The 16,510-nt window shown below is 35.5% G+C and overlaps 1 pseudogene; it reads left to right on the plus strand.

The window, feature by feature from the left end:
• Nucleotides 1–282: 282 nt before the first annotated feature.
• The window catches only part of LOC149162819 (protein NRT1/ PTR FAMILY 5.2-like), a 48,430-nt pseudogene continuing 32,202 nt past the window's right edge, over nucleotides 283–16,510 (plus strand).

Consider the following 16,510-nt stretch of genomic DNA (forward strand, 5'->3'; position numbering starts at 1 on the left):
GTTCCAACCATTAATGAAGTTATCGTATGATATATCACAAGGCTCGTAAGCGGTGGCAGAGATCCCAAACCTTAGTGAGAATTTTGGAATATGCATGTGGGTTAGAGCCCAGAGTGGCGGTGAACATAACGACTAGCACATGAGTCACACTTAGAAAAATTAAAGTAGGAGCGAACACTCTGAGGATTCTGGTGACCATCACTCAATAAAACTCATAGGCTAATTAGGGAAATCATTCAGCGATGGTTGGATATGAACACAAAGAGAGCTGAGAGCTTTAACATGGAGTCTCAAGGATTATTTGCCATGGATGGCTCTATCAATCTCAAAGAGAAGCCTGTTCTTAGGTCCAAAATGGGAAGATGGAAGGCTTGTTCCCTCATTGTTAGTAATATTATTGAACATAATGGTTTGTTTCACTTTTATTTATCCTCATAAATAAATAAATAAAAAGAAATATGATTTTCTTTTTATCAAATACAAATTTAATAAATATGATATGAGTCTTCAATGATTGATTTTTTATTCACAATTTATAATGAGTGGGAATCAGAAATTGGTGATTAATTTCTTGTTGGGATTAATCTGTAAGGATTGATGGATGATATTGTTTAAACATGATAGTGTACAAGTTCTTTGAAAGGATGACTTACTATGGAATTTCCTTGAATTTGTTGATTTACCCTATAACTAAGCTGCATGAGGAAATTGTGACTTCTTCAACCAGTGTCTCTAACTAGTCTAGTGCAATATGGATGACTCCTGTTATGAGCACATATATTGCATATACTCAGTGGGGATGTTAATGGACATTCACAATGTTTTCATTTATTGATATACTAGTATGCATCTTGTCTCCCTTCTTCCATCCATGGTTTTGGCTAACTGAACACATTCTCTTTTCTCATGGTAATGATATTTGAAATATATAATTTTTCTTACAAAGAATATTTTGTCTTGGTGTATGAAGATTTGATTAGTAGTGAATGTTTGTTTATTACATTAAAAGTTCTTACTATATGACATTGGAGAGTCAAGGTGATAAAATGCATATTTCAAGTAGTATGGGGGGACAAGGATGGATGTGGGGAAGAGACTACACATTTCAAATGAAGTCAAAATGGGGTGAAGGTGAGAAGAGAATATACATATTTTATATAAATTGAGGATAGTAAGAGAATTTGAAATACATAGAACGTGATTTTATTTTTGACATTAAAATTAATAATTTTATAGTTCAATAAATGGTAAAATATTCATAAGAAAATAATTTCTATATTTTAATTAAATTTTATGGAAAGAATTATTGTTGGAAAGGAATAGAAGGAAAACAAAAATTTCACACATACACATGAGCTAATGTTCTTCTCTATTAATCACAAAAGACTTGATTGATTACAATTTATCCCAATGTGATGTATTTATCCTTTCTAACTAGTGACTTAACTAAAGCTCACTCAGAATAACTTCTTTATGCAAAATGACACTAACTTCACATTTCTAAATGTAGACTAAACTCAAACTAACTTAGAATATTTCTCTAGATTACTCTACATGCTGGAGTAATTACCTATTGCTATCAATCGCTCTTAATGATGATCACTAAACTAAAACATGAATCATTATAAATTAACATGCATATTGGTCAAGTCGTAACTAGGCTTACAACTCCTAAGTTTCCTCTATGAAAGTCAAATATATCCTGTGCTAATGGCTTAGTGAATAAATCAACCAATTGATCACCCAAATTACAAGGCTCTAAATAAACTTCTCCATTGCCCACATGTTCTCTTATAAAATGGTATATTTTATCTATATGTTTTCTCTTTTGATGAAGCACATTATGATTTAATAGTGAAATGGTTGACGTGTTGTCATAATATATTACTGTTGATCCTTCATGTTTCTACTGAAGTCCATCCAAAACTCTACATAACAATATTGCTTAACATGTTATTGATGTCGCTACTACCTATTTTGCTTCTACTGATGAATGTTTCATAATAGGATGCTTCTTAGATGCCCATAATATCACACTTGAACCAAGATGAAACACATAACTAGAATTGATTTTCCTATCATCCAAACTTCATGCAAAGTCATTTTCAGTATATCCAACAAAATCCTTCTTTTTTTTACTTTCACATAATATGCCACAATTTGTAATTCCTGCTATGTATCTCAAAATCCTTTTGCCAACTTTCTAATGTCAGTATTTTGGTGAGTCCATAAATATAGAAATCGAACTAATTCCATGCATACTATCCCTTCTTGTAGCGGTGAGATACATAAGGCTTCCAATCAATCTTGGATTTACAAATGAGCCTTATTCGTCCTTTCTTAACTTTGTACTTGTCACTTTTGGGGTAGCTACATGTTACAACTTTCCATTCTAAATATTTTCATTAATTCGTTTGCATATATATTTTGGAAAATATAAATCCACTTCTATAATTGCTCAACTTCTATGCCAAAACAATATTTCATAAGACCAAGATCTACCATTTAAAATTATTTCTTCGTTGCTACGATAAACTGATCTTGTGCAAGAACACCAATATAAATCATCTCATCTACATACAAACATACAGTCAAAATTTAACCATAATCATTTATCTTTGTGTACAATGTTGGTTCAATGTTGCTTCTTCTAAATAAATTCTTAATCATCTAACCATAAATTCCATTATGCCAAGCTCTTGGATCTTGTTTGAGTCCATAAAGAACTTTCTTAAATCTGTAAACTTTATCTTCATGACCTTTAACTTCATAACTTGGAGATTTCTGCACATAGATTTCCTCTTATACAAGGCTAATTTCACATCCATATGATACATTTTCCACTTATTCTAAGTTGTTATTGCCGACATTTCTCTTACCGTATCCAACCTTGCTATCGGAGTAGAAGTTTCTCCAAATTATATTCTTGGTTGTTGAAAGAACCCTGTTGCTATATGCCTTTCTTTAAATATGTTAATATCTTATTTTTAATTCAAATTTGTCTTGCAAACCCATTTCACACTAATGAGATTTTTATCTTTAGGTAACTCAACCAAATCCCAAGTATCATTTTTTTTCTATAGATTATATTTCTTCATCCATATATTTTGCCCAATTCTCATCTTTGATAGGTTATTCAAATGATGAAGGTTGAAATGGCAATAATGAAAAATTGGAATTGGCATATAAATCATCATAAATATATTTCAAACTTCTCATTTTCCTCTTACCATTACTTGTTTCATTACCTAGTAGTATTTCGACATGGTCATCTACTTGAAGATCCATGTTGTTCAAAATATCATGGAGTCCTTACTGGCATGACTCTATTTGGTGTCTTCTCCTATGATCCTTTCTTCTCATTTTCAACTACATATTCTACTTATATGAGAAGTACTATTCCACCAGTAGCTTTGTATACACTCCCATTCCATGACTCTTGTTCCTTTAACTCTACATCTTTGTTGATTATAGTCCTTTTGGTGACAGGGTTATATAATTTATATGATTTTGAATGCTCACTGTACCCATTAAATATACAATTTTCAATTTTATCATCTAAATTGCATCTTAGCTCTTTAGGTACATGCACATATGCTTTGCATCCAAACACTCTAAAATGAGATACACTACAAGGTACACCCAACCATGCTTCTTGACAAATTTATTCATCATTATTTTTGTAGGAGATTTGTTTATCACATATACAACGCACATAATTGCTTCTTCCTAGTACTCATTTGATTTTTTTTTTTCATTTCAGCATGCTCCTTAACGTGCTCATAATCATTAAGTTCTTTATCTCTGCTACACCATTTTCCTACAATGTATATCTGGTTGTAAATTGTCTCCTAATTCCATGGTGTTTGTAGTAAGCATGGAAAGCCTTTGAATCATATTCTCTACCATGATCCGATCTCAATACTTTGATGTGGTGATCACTCTTCTTCTCTACTAGGGCTTTGAATTCTTTGAATTTTTCAGAAGTCTCAAACTTTTACTTCAAAAATAAATCCACATCTTTCTGTTGAAATCATCAATAAATGTGAGGAAGTAATGACTTTGAGCAATCGATTGTATCTTCATGGTTCCACATATGTATGTATGAACCAACTCTAGTGGTTTCTTTTCTATGTATGCAACTCATTTGGAAAAAATTTCATGGTGTTGTTTTCCCAAGATATAAGACTCGCATGTACTAGAGGTTCTTGGATGGGAGGTAATCCTCTGACCATCCCTTTTCACTGCAACAATCCTAAACCATAAAAATGAAAATGTCCAAACCAATAGTGCCATAACCAATAATAATTAACACATGCAACCTTAAAATAATTGACTTGATTTCTACAATTCATGACTAGAGGGAACAATATATTCTTCATCATCTACACCTTGGCTATCAGTTCCTTGCTTGGAGGCTTATCATATACAATACAATATTGTCCCTAAAAAATAACTTTATATCCCTTTTGCATTAATTGTCCAACACTTATCATATTATGTTTTAGATGAGGAAGATTGTATATCTCTGAAATTCTCTTCAACTCCCCTCACTTGGTCAAAATGTTGACCACTCCTTTTCCATCTACATCCATGATCTTATCAGTCCCCAATTTTACCTCTATCTTAAATGATTCATCTAGGTGTGCAACCACATTCTTGTTTCTAGTCATGTGGTTATTTCAACCACTATCTAATAACCACACATTATCAGAGAGCTCATACATGGTATGACAAACTAAGAACATGGAGCCACTACTTTCTTTAGTTACATTTTCTCTCTACTTTCCTTGATCAACTATCCTCTTCCTATAATCACGTGCATAGTGACCAAATTTACTGTAATAAAAACATCTCACCTTTGATTTGTTGACTCTTCTATTATTGTTTGAGCTCCTATTGTTTCTTCCATTATCGTGTTCTTTCTCTTCTTTTCCATCTCACTAACCACCATTTCTTATGTCTTGACCTCTGCCTCTTGATCTACATCTGCCTCAACCTCTGCCTCTCGATCTACATATGCCTCAACCTTTGTATCTTGAGGTAGAAACATGGATTCTAAAATGTATTTTTATGGAGGACTCGTTATTTCTATCTATACTAGCACCTCATGGGATAAAATTGATCCCATCAATTCATCAATTGACAATGTTTCCAAACCGATGGCTTCTTCAATAGTTGCTACTAGAACATCAAATTTAATAGACAAAGATTTGAGGACATTTTCAATCACTATTTGATATTTAATGTCATCACTATAATTTTCTAACTAATTTACAATGGTTATAACCCGATTCATGAATGAATCAATACTATATTTCGTTCATTTGAAGACTTTCAAATTCTCTCCTAATGTTCTACCACTGAACAATTCTGACTTTGGTCATACCTTAATAGTTCATTGCCAAAATCTCCCACACTGTCTTTACCAAATATGTGGTCATAATTTACTAGAATCCTGCTTTGTCAACTACTTGTTAGATAAGTTGCAATGATTTTGTATTCTCCTTCACCTACATCCAAGACCACATGGGGTTCACTACATATTATGTGATTTCCATGGAGGAATTGATTATATCTATCATACTATTGTTAATAGGTACTCCATTTTATAGACACAAAGCTTAAACTGAGAATCCATATAATCACATGATGTAGGGAATTGTTGCAACACTTCGTAAATGGACAATTATCATACGATCATATCCCATAAAACTTCAGGAGGTGGACCCCACAGAATATATTGCTAAAGGAATATTCCCATTTCCAGTACTCTAATTTTGAAGTGAGTTTAACCATCAGTAATTTGGTTTTTCAGTTTGATCATTTTGGTATGATTGTAGTGGTGGAAAAGCACTTCAAAAATATATTCCTACTTGTCATAAGTGTGATGCTTTCTAAGTAGAGAAGTTTATTCCTATTTCTTAGGAGTTGTTTATAACTAGATGTTTCCTAGATTGGTATGTGGTTGAGATATTCCCTCAACCAGGTGATTGCGTCTCCAATATAATTTGTCTATATTGAGACAACACTAATGTATTTATATGTAACTACATTTGATTAATATATGTGATCAATAATTTAAGTAAATCCTAGTGGAAATTGTTGAAATGAATAATCTTTAAAAGTTTTCTTGTCTCTAGTAACTTCCTCTAGTTTTTTTAGAGTTAAACTAATGCAGCTTATAAATTAAATGATTGGTGTCGTAAATAGCAATCCATAATAGGAATCACAACACTTACTCCATAATACATGTTAAAATTTAAAAAATCACAAAACTAGCTAAATTATAACCTTATTATTATTATTATTATTATTATCATTATTATTATAGTAAGTTTGGTGGGACTACATCTTCATCATGTCCAATCTATCACCTCGATTGGGGTGGGGAATTGAACCAATGACTTCACATCAATGATTTCCTTAATAGAGCACCCGATCATTGTCTATCCAAGACCCCATGGACATTATTATTACTAGTATTTGCACCAAATGTTGCAAAGGAAACGTTGTAAGGCATAAATGAGAATGGTCATTGAAAATAAGAATTAATAAAGAAAATTGCATGCAAAGGTGGAAGATAAATCTAAATGATTTACATTATCTGACCTTTATAGATAGTATAATGTTTGTAACAAAGATTGGCTCTTGATCTTCTAAGATGTTTTTTAAGTTTCAATATAGAATTACAAGTAATAGATTATAACGGATGTGGTAAATAAATAAAAATAACATCATGAAAAATATGATGGCTGTATTTCCACTTTTAAAATTTCATTACAACTTTATAAATAATGCTTTATACATAAATTGGACACTTTCATCTATATCCCATGAGTTAATTGTGAGCATTCTGTATATGGTGAGTTCTAGGAAGAGTAGTCCATTAAAATTGACCAATATAGACCAATAAATACTCAAAATGCATAATACTCATAAGAAAAACATATATTCCTCTATTATGTATATTTATTTACTATGTGGTTTTGAGTGTTGTTGTTGGAAAATATAATCATTAAATTAAAAGATATATTCGTCTATTATGTATATTGAGAAAGGTATCTAGGTTCCCAATGGCCTCCATTTTCACCTCGCTCCAAATCCACGATCCTTTTGTACCCTGACTAATCAAACCTGTAAAATCTTCCATCTGTCACACAGGAAATGCATTGCCTCATTGATTTGCGTGTTTCTGGCATGCACTGTTTATATCAGGGTCCCGCTGAAAGGATGTAATTTTTATTTAAGGAAATGATACCAAACCTTGGTTAAGTATTTACTATTTACATTATTGTAAAGAGCTTGACAATGTGGAAGGTCATTGAAATGGAATTCCCTTGAGATTCAAAGAATGGTTTTGCAACCCTCGTGCACATGTCATGTGTTAGTCTATATTACGATGTGTGTTGTTACTATTAATTTTATGTTTAGTGGAAAAAATTAGAAATATCAATACACCAAGTGAAACACAATTGTTACAATGAAAATATTCTTAAGTAAACCAATGACAATATATTGTAAAGAAGAGTACATTAGACTATAATAAGTTGAACATATTTCATGTTAAATGATAGCTAATGTAAAGTTCAACATACTCAAGTTGACATTCAGAGAACATTTAATTTTTTGACCAAGCCAAAGGGGGCTTGACAAAAATAACTTTGAGCCCTTTGGAATTTTTACACCAAGATTGAGCTTCATTATTTCCATATCTCAAATTGACATTGAAATAAAATTACAAGATAACTAATAAATCAACCATTATATTAATGTTGGCATTTAGCGTAGGCATTCACCCTTCAACAAACCAAAGGTGGCTTAACAGAATTAACTTTAAGTCCCTTGACATTTTTGCAAAGAGACTGAGCTTGTTTATTTCCATTTCTCAAATTAACATTCTCCAATTTGATAGCTTCATAGGGAAAAATTTTACTGCAACTTAAATTAATGGCCTTCGATGTTATTGAGGTTCCCCTTATGTTTTTTTATGAGACATTAGTGATCTTGACATTCATATTAGATTCCTACACAACCAAAGCCAATACTTATAGCAAAGTAAGTTATAAAACTAAAGCCAGTCTTAACAGTGAAACCAAACCTAGAAAATAAGTTGCAAAACTTCTGTGGTCATATGATACTTCAATCTCCAAGTGCCATACCTAAAAAAATCTAGAAATCAAATAAAAATAAAATAAAATATGTTAAACACACATGGACAACAAGACAATATGAAAGATAAAACATGCAAGTGCATTTTTTATTACCATGAGATATACATTTATAGTACAACATGTGACTCTTGGGTTTCAGATCCCAAGGTCTCTTCGACTACTTTGGTCTATTCGGCTTCCACACTAACCCATTTAGGATTAGGTGTCCAACATTCCCCCCCTTAATCCGAAGGGTTATGTATGAGTCCAAGAAGATATCTGTAATACAAAATGTGCAAATATGCATGGCAGCACTAGGCTGAATGTGCTCTATGAAATGTTGGTATAAAGGGCAGTGGTTTAAGGATGACCACCAACACTGGAACGCTTAGTGCAGTTCCCGGAACTCTTCCAAAACTGGCAAGAAACTGAAGTTTTCTGCTAGAGGAAGTGATCCTATTGTTATAAAGAGGGAAACCTTCAACCATAAAAGGGAGGTCTCACCCCGCATAAAAGGTAAAACTTCAACCTGAAAAGGGAAGTCTCAACCTGTGATGGTTTAAGGATGACCAACAACTCTGGAATGCTTAATGCAATTCCTGGAACTCTTCCAAAGCTGGCAAGAAGCTGGTGTCTTCTGCTAGAGGAAGTGTTCTCAATTTTGTTCCTGGAATGCTTCCAAAACTGGCAAGAAGCTGAAGTCTTCTGCTAGAGGAAGTGTCCCAGATTGCCAACTGAAGGCATGTTCATGGGCATCTTTGTCTCTGGCTACAACTCTGAAACTGGTGTGGCAGGTTGTGGTTCAGGCTCACTTGATGTGACTTTGAAGCTTGTAGATGACCATCATTTCCCCCCCTGTCAGATACAAGGTGAGATGATGGAGGAAACTCAACTGCAAGACTGTTCAATATTCTGGAACAAGTTCTGACATGTGTTTGGAATATCTTCTTGGTTGTTGATGCCCATTGCCAAGAAGCGATCCATCCAAGATGAATCTTTGTTCTTGCAGGACGTTTGTTTCTGAAGCATATGTGTGAAGAATGACTGGTTTTATGAGAGTGCTTACATGGTTGAAGATCAAAACAGTGATCTTTCAAATGGCCAACTCGATCACAGTGTTGGCATTTCACGATTTGTTGTTTTTGTTGCTGTAGAAGAGAGGCAGAATCTGGAACAGCTGAAGGTGAACTGTCATGAGGAGCAAGTGAACTGTCATGAATGAATCCAACACTCTGAAACTGAATGGGCTTGGCATAGTCTGGAATATGAAAGGACAAGTCCTTGTCATATACAAGACCAGTTTTGTGCTTGTTGTGGACAAGCTGTTCCCAAGGTCTGATGATGGGCTTGGGAAGTGCAGATTGAGTTTCTGCATCTGCATGTTCAACTGCTGCTTTATTTGAATAAACTGTAACATTATTAACATGCTGCTGATGGGTGGTTGTCTCAATGTTTTGAACAAAAACAGGTTCAGAATGATGTCTATTTTGATGTAGCTCTTCTTGCTGTAGTTGTGATTCAAGCTGCAAAAAATCGATCTTTTCCTGTGCATTTTGTAGACATGTCTGAATTTCTGAGAGAGATCCTTTGCTGATTTGTAATGTGTCATCAACAGTAGATAATATCAGAGTTTTAAGGAACTGTAATACTTCACTGGTTCTGGCCATTTTTTCTTCAATGTCTGATTTACACCTTAAAAAACTGATCACAACTACTACTCAATGCAGAAAAGTAATATCTACTCACAGTACACAACAATATCCTTTATAAATGTCAGCAAATGATCAGTGTGCAATATAAAAGATTACAATCAGTTCACCAAAATCTTTATGCAGCAGTGGAATCAAGGAATCAATGCACTATAATGAGTTTTAAATACAATGCCACAATTGGGGCAGCAGCAACTGCAAACTTGTTTGGATCCTTCAAATACTCCTTCACTTTCAAATCAGCATCAACAACAAGTTCCCAAAATCCAGGTTCTTTAAAACGGACTAGTAACATGCATCTCAGCAATTTCACAATTGTACCATTGTCTTTTAATGCTTCCACATGTAGTAATAGTCTCCAAACAAACTTATATTATCCAGTAGCAAATTCAGAGATTAAATGCAACGACCATTAAGTGATAGCTACTACATAATGGACTTTTCTCATTCAAAAACTTAACTTAAACAAAGAACAGATTGGAAGATAGAACCCGACAATTAAATGTCAGCGAATACAAATTAGTAGATATGCAATTATCAGTCCCCAAAATGGCACCTAAACATTTGTTTATGATGTATGCTTCCCAGGAAATGGAAGAATATATTCCCTCTTCACCACAGTCCTTGTATCATCATCAAACCATACTCATTCAACTTCTGAGATAGCATACAGTCCCTTTAATGCAGCTACATCAATAACAGAAGGTGGAAACACGCACAGAATACCGGTGAGCTTGATGTCAAAAGGCTTACAACTAAGCCAAAAGAGGATCTTTATAATCAAAAGCTAGAAGAACTTGTATCTACTAGCATTCCTTCAAGTGTAACTACAACAGTACAGGATGCCTCTTGCCCTTCTCGGTTCACATACATGGAGAATAATTCAATTCAAACTCAAATGGTGGAGCACATATCTCTGGTCATGTTCCTCTTGTCGCTGGAGCAGCGTTCTTAGCATGGACATTTTCCAAACGAGATATACAAGAACATATTTACCACCCTTGCAAAGTAGTCACAACAACATTGTTTGAAAACTAGTGTTATTAAAATGGTGTCGGTCTAACTCAGAATGGTGGTATTAAACTGCGTCCAGGTTGGCTCAAACTTGAAGCAAGTAATGTATTGATTTTACAGGTGGGCACGGTTATATGATATGGCAAGGAGACAACGTATACAGCGTAATAGGGTAATACATATATATGAACAGCGTATATATGAACAGCGTAACAGCGTATATATGAACAGCGTATATGCAGTCAACACACAAATAATAATAACGATACCAAGGACAGCATGAGAGTGGTAAGGAAGGTGGAGGTTCCAACAGCGTTCTGACACCAAACAACTTTCTAAAAGCGTTCCAGCAGCGTGATACCAACAATAATCAGTATTGAATCATCTTCCTTTACTCCATCAAATTTTTCACATTCTCTGAATGCCAAAATCAAATCCACCTCTTCTCCTTTCGTAGCCGGAATGGTCCCAAAATTATTTACTCTATTATTCTTGTTTGTCACTAAAGCAATGAATGCAGTTGGGCAGCAATCCACCAACTGATTCACCAGCTCCAGAATAGCTGCGATCCCTTATTGCTGCTAACAGGTTACAGGTGCCCTCGATTCATCAATCATTCAATACTTTCACTTAGCGTCATCCATTGAGAGACATTGCTGTGGTGTGCCAAGGATGGTCTTCCAGAACAAAACAACCAGCGCTATAGAGCCACACCAAAATGACCAATGCACAGTAAAATGTCGAAGCACAGCAAAATGTCGTTAATATCGATTCCCTCAGAAGTCATAAGCTCTGTGAATGGGCATCTCATGTGGCCCCGGAAAGGCGCTAGACACGCCCATGCTCACGCACTTCTCAACTCAAGACTTTGGCTGATCGCTCTCATGGCGTTCTGTGCTTGCGTTGTGATACTTCAATGCGCTGCTCCTTGGCAACACGGTGCAACCTTCTTGGATTCTCCTTGCAGTTTACCAGACAGCGCTGACCACGGTATTACCCAGTCCATTTCGAGGGTTCTACTTTCAGAAACGGTGCCATCTCTGCTACCTTTGCATTATTTATCTCTGAGCACACGGACGGTTCCAACCGGAGACTAGAAATCCGCAACAATACTCAGCAGAATGGATTAAATTTTTGTTTTCATGGCAACCGGTGGCAGACATAAAACACCGCAACAATTCTCAGCATTGTATACATTATATCCAATAACTGAACCGACAGCGTCCAAGGCATATACAAACAGCGTGTAAACAATGCATATACAAACCCGTTACCAGTTTTAATGCACTGCACATTCAGAACGATGATACCAGCTGCGTCCTCCACAATTCTTTCTCAGGCAGCGTTCACCAATCCAGCGGAGTATGGAGTCTCTCAGACCGGTGAGAGCGTTAGGGTTTTAGAGTGAATTCGAGCAAGAAAGGAGCACGGAATCGCCCTAATTCGACGGGAAGCATTGAGGTTTTGAGAATTTGAGGCGTTGTGGTATGCGGTTACTTTTCTTCTGCAGAGGAGTTAATTTGAGAGGCTGTTATTTTTTCAGTAACCATCGGTAAGAAAAAGAGCTAACTTGACAGAGGCAGCACAGGCTTGGCAGAGACGCAGGACAGCCAATAATGGTAAATCGCAGATGGATCAGCGCTTTTAAATGGGGCGTTTATGGACAGAGCGCAGTGGTGACAGAGGCATTGATGACAGAGGCATTATAAGATAGCGTTTGAAAAGAATATGGCAGAGGACCAGGACTGCTCACAACAGAGGAATGGCAGCGCTGATAGAGGTGACATCCTCTATTCTAAGAAATGCTCAGAAAAGTATAATCAAGAGGAGAGCATTGGTTTACAAAGGCCACAGAAATAGGTGGCTCACAATGGAGTAGGGCAGGAGATCACCCGCTCTGATACCATGTTAAACACACATGGACAACAAGACAATATGAAAGATAAAACATGCAAGTGCATTTTTTTATTACCATGAGATATACATTTATAGTACAACATGTGACTCTTGGGTTTCAGATCCCAAGGTCTCTTGGACTACTTTGGTCTATTCGGCTTCCACACTAACCCATTTAGGATTAGGTGTCCAACAAAATAAAATAAAACAGATAAGGAAACCAACTTCATTGAGCACATCCAACATATCCACCAGCAGGTCCATAACATTATGGAGAAATCAAATGCCAAGTACAAGTAGCAACATGATCAACATCTGGTGCCACACAAGTTTCAAGTGGGCGACAAAGTCTGGTTGCATCTGCAAAAGGAATGCCTTATCGGAGCCTATCAGGAACTTAGACGACTCTGATATGGTCCTTACACCATTACCAAGGTTGTGGGAGACAATCCATTTTAGCTTAACATTCCACCATTCCTTGGCCTACGCCCAGTGTTCAATGTGGACTGCCTTCGGCCATACTTTCCACCATTACTAGATACATCTGATATTGCAGAACAACTCACACCAAGAGAGTTAAATCAAGATTTCATGGAACAAGTTGCAACTGATCAGATCATAGACACACAGATCAAGCACAATCGCCAGCAGAAGATCCAACTGTATCGAGTTGTCAAAGCAAGCCAACTACTTCACGAGGCCAAATGGCTCACCAGGGACCAAGTTCAGTAGAAGTTTTCTCATCTCATGGAGGAACTCAACGCAATTCGAACCATTGCTTCCAAAGGGAGGAGGAATGATCCAGGTGGATATTGGTGGCCACCCGACAATTACACTTGGAACCCCACCATTGTTTCTTTTAGTTTTTCAGTTTCCTTATTTGTAGCACAATTTACTATTTTTGGCAGCTTTTTGGGTCCTGAATTTCCGGAGCCATTTTGAGGCCCTAAACGATGTTTTTTGGGAAAAATGGGAGTAGCATGGGTCTGTGTTATATTCTTTCTCATTCAAAAGTTGTAGTCCTCGAATAGATATTTCTAACAAGGTATTGTGCACACCAAACGGAGATCGTATGACAAATTTACAACCTTGGGAAGTTGATGTACCAATTTACCCAAAACGGGGCCCATAGTTTGGCGCTTCATCTCCTAGGGTTAGGGTTTTGGATGTTTAGGGTTTTCCATTGGTTCTCAACAATAAATAGGCCTTCAAGCCTCATTGTAAGGAAGTTTAGAGGCATGTAGCCACCACATCTCTCCTTAGAGATAAGCTACCATCGCCCGAGCTAGTTTATTTCCATTTCTGTTTGTAAGCATATTTCAGTATTTTACATTAATGAAATGAAGTATTATTTCTGTTGTATCTCTATTTTTATGGTTATGTCTATAATTTGTTGTGTTCCTATTTAAATCCAAATCAATAAGTTAAAAGATCGAGCTATACTTTATTTTATATTTATATATTGGAGGATTACTAAATCTTGGAAAAAAATAATTGATTGAATTATTCGTTATTGTTGGTAGATTTCTAGCTTCTAAGTGGAGTTTGTTCCTATTATTTAGGAGGTTTTTGAGACTTGATTGGATGATATATTCTCTCGAACTAGTTAGCTTCCTTATGGTTTATTTTATGAATTGTGTTATTCTGTCCAAGATAGTTTCCTTATCTTCAAGCAACATTTTATGTATTTATATTTGTACAAATATATTGTGGAATAAAGAACTTAGATAATTTTTGTGTATGTTCAATAATGTCTACTCTCTAATTTTATAATGGTATCAGAGAAATACTAGATTGATTCCCTCTATGGGTTGGAGAAATCCCATAGAAATGGAGAATAGAGTGTTATGATTTTGTGTATGATTGGTTTGCCCAAAGCAATATATTGTTTCTTCATCAAATTGTTAAGCAATGGGCCATTCCTATGAGTTTATGTGAGATGAAGTTGATATGTGAAGCAGTTATGACTAAGCTATGTGTTAAGGTTAAAGTTTATTTTGAACGGTGACAATCATAAGGAAGTAGTTGGAGCATCAAGGAATGGATGTTGGGAGGCCCAGTCACCCTACGCAGATGACCCATATGTCGAGAACGATTTAGTTTGATGTGTACCATTGGTGAGAAATCAGTGGGGTCAACAATATGATGCAATTGTAGGTCGCACTAGAGTGTGATGTTAATTGGTATATAAATCGTCCATTTTTCCTTCCTTTGGTGTACATGAGCATGTCATCGCTAGTAAAGAAAGGTGCTCTCTCTGTCTATATTTTGAAGAGAAGATTTTACTGTCATTATGTTTAATAGATCAAAAGAGACGAGATGATGTTTGTTTTTTGTCTTGTAAAATGCATGGGATGTCCTAAATATGGTTGTTTCTCATTGGATGGAGAACTCCTGACACCTATGCCACTCTTCCATGGTGCCAAGTTTGGGATGGTTTCCATGACCACAACATTGCCTCCCAAATCCAAGGAAAGTTGGAAAGACAAATATCCATTTCCAACAATGTGAACTTCATGAACAATTGAATCATTTTGAGAAGAGTGTGACCTTTAATTCACTTGACGGTTGGGTAGAAAACCATATATTGATTCACTTAAATTCTATTGAGAATTATTGGTAGTTACAACAATTTTTTACCAAATCCTTTCTTGTGAGGGCTTCATTGTTGAAGTCAAAGAATTGGGGGAGCAGATGCTTGAATTACCAAATTACTATTTAGTTTGTTCAATGGGAGAACTTAGGATTCAAGCAATATACCACTATACCATATTCAAAATATTCAAACAATATAACACTAGCAGGCGATGCCAAACATGTGAGTTGGGTGGCATTATCGATTGATGAATAAAATTTCTTGCAATGAGAACAATTGAAGAATTATGAGAAGGATCCTTGAATGAAAGAGGTTCCTAGGAATAATGGCGAGTAGATCCATGACTCAATCATATTCTTTGTTGTAGTTTACACTTAGGATGCTTATGCAGGTTTACACCATTGGAAACCTGATTAGAACTATACTTGGTGAGTGAATATTTTGGGATATATTGATGTAGATATTCCTGAACTATACTTTTATAGAGAAAATCTAGCATATGGTCTGATGGGAAAGGGTTGAACTTCACTAGTTGTGGAAGTAGGTTCTTGTTGTCATAGGTATATTTGTTTTTGCAAGAGGCTTGCAGATTTGGTAGTTTGGATAAGGCCAAATTTTTATTTTTGCATGGTGTGAAGGCGATCCGTTGTTCAGTGAAGTTGCATTGGGTGAAAGTAAGAAAAACTTGAGTTGAAGGAGTCCTCAGACATTGAGTTCAAATCTTAGTGACATTACATCCATCCCTAGCTAATAATTTCTTTAGATTTATTTGGAGTTTGGGAAGACAAACCTGTAAATCGATAAAACTCCAAAGAAGAATAAGTTATTGATGATACTCATAAATGCTTTGGAATCAGAAGCAGTTACACTTAATGTAGCTAACTCAAGCGGTTTGATTAGAATTAGCTACTTTGAATCCAAGACAACAATTGAATTTTGAAAAGCGAATGAAGACTAAAGAGACTCCAGAGTGGATGGTAATGTTGAAGTGCAGGTAAGTGAAGAGGATTTGTTATTTAATTGGTTCATAAAAAGAAAGATATACGTTTCATGTGTTATTATCTTTTGCTAATATATTTAATGTGGCAATAGTTTTTTTGGTGATGAAAATAGTATACTAAGTGAGAAGGGTGGTCCAAAGA

This window comes from Pinus tabuliformis, chromosome 5_2, assembly GCF_031772625.1.
Source record: "Pinus tabuliformis cultivar Carrire ecotype Pingquan chromosome 5_2, CPIR1, whole genome shotgun sequence".
Lineage (NCBI taxonomy): Eukaryota > Viridiplantae > Streptophyta > Pinopsida > Pinales > Pinaceae > Pinus > Pinus tabuliformis.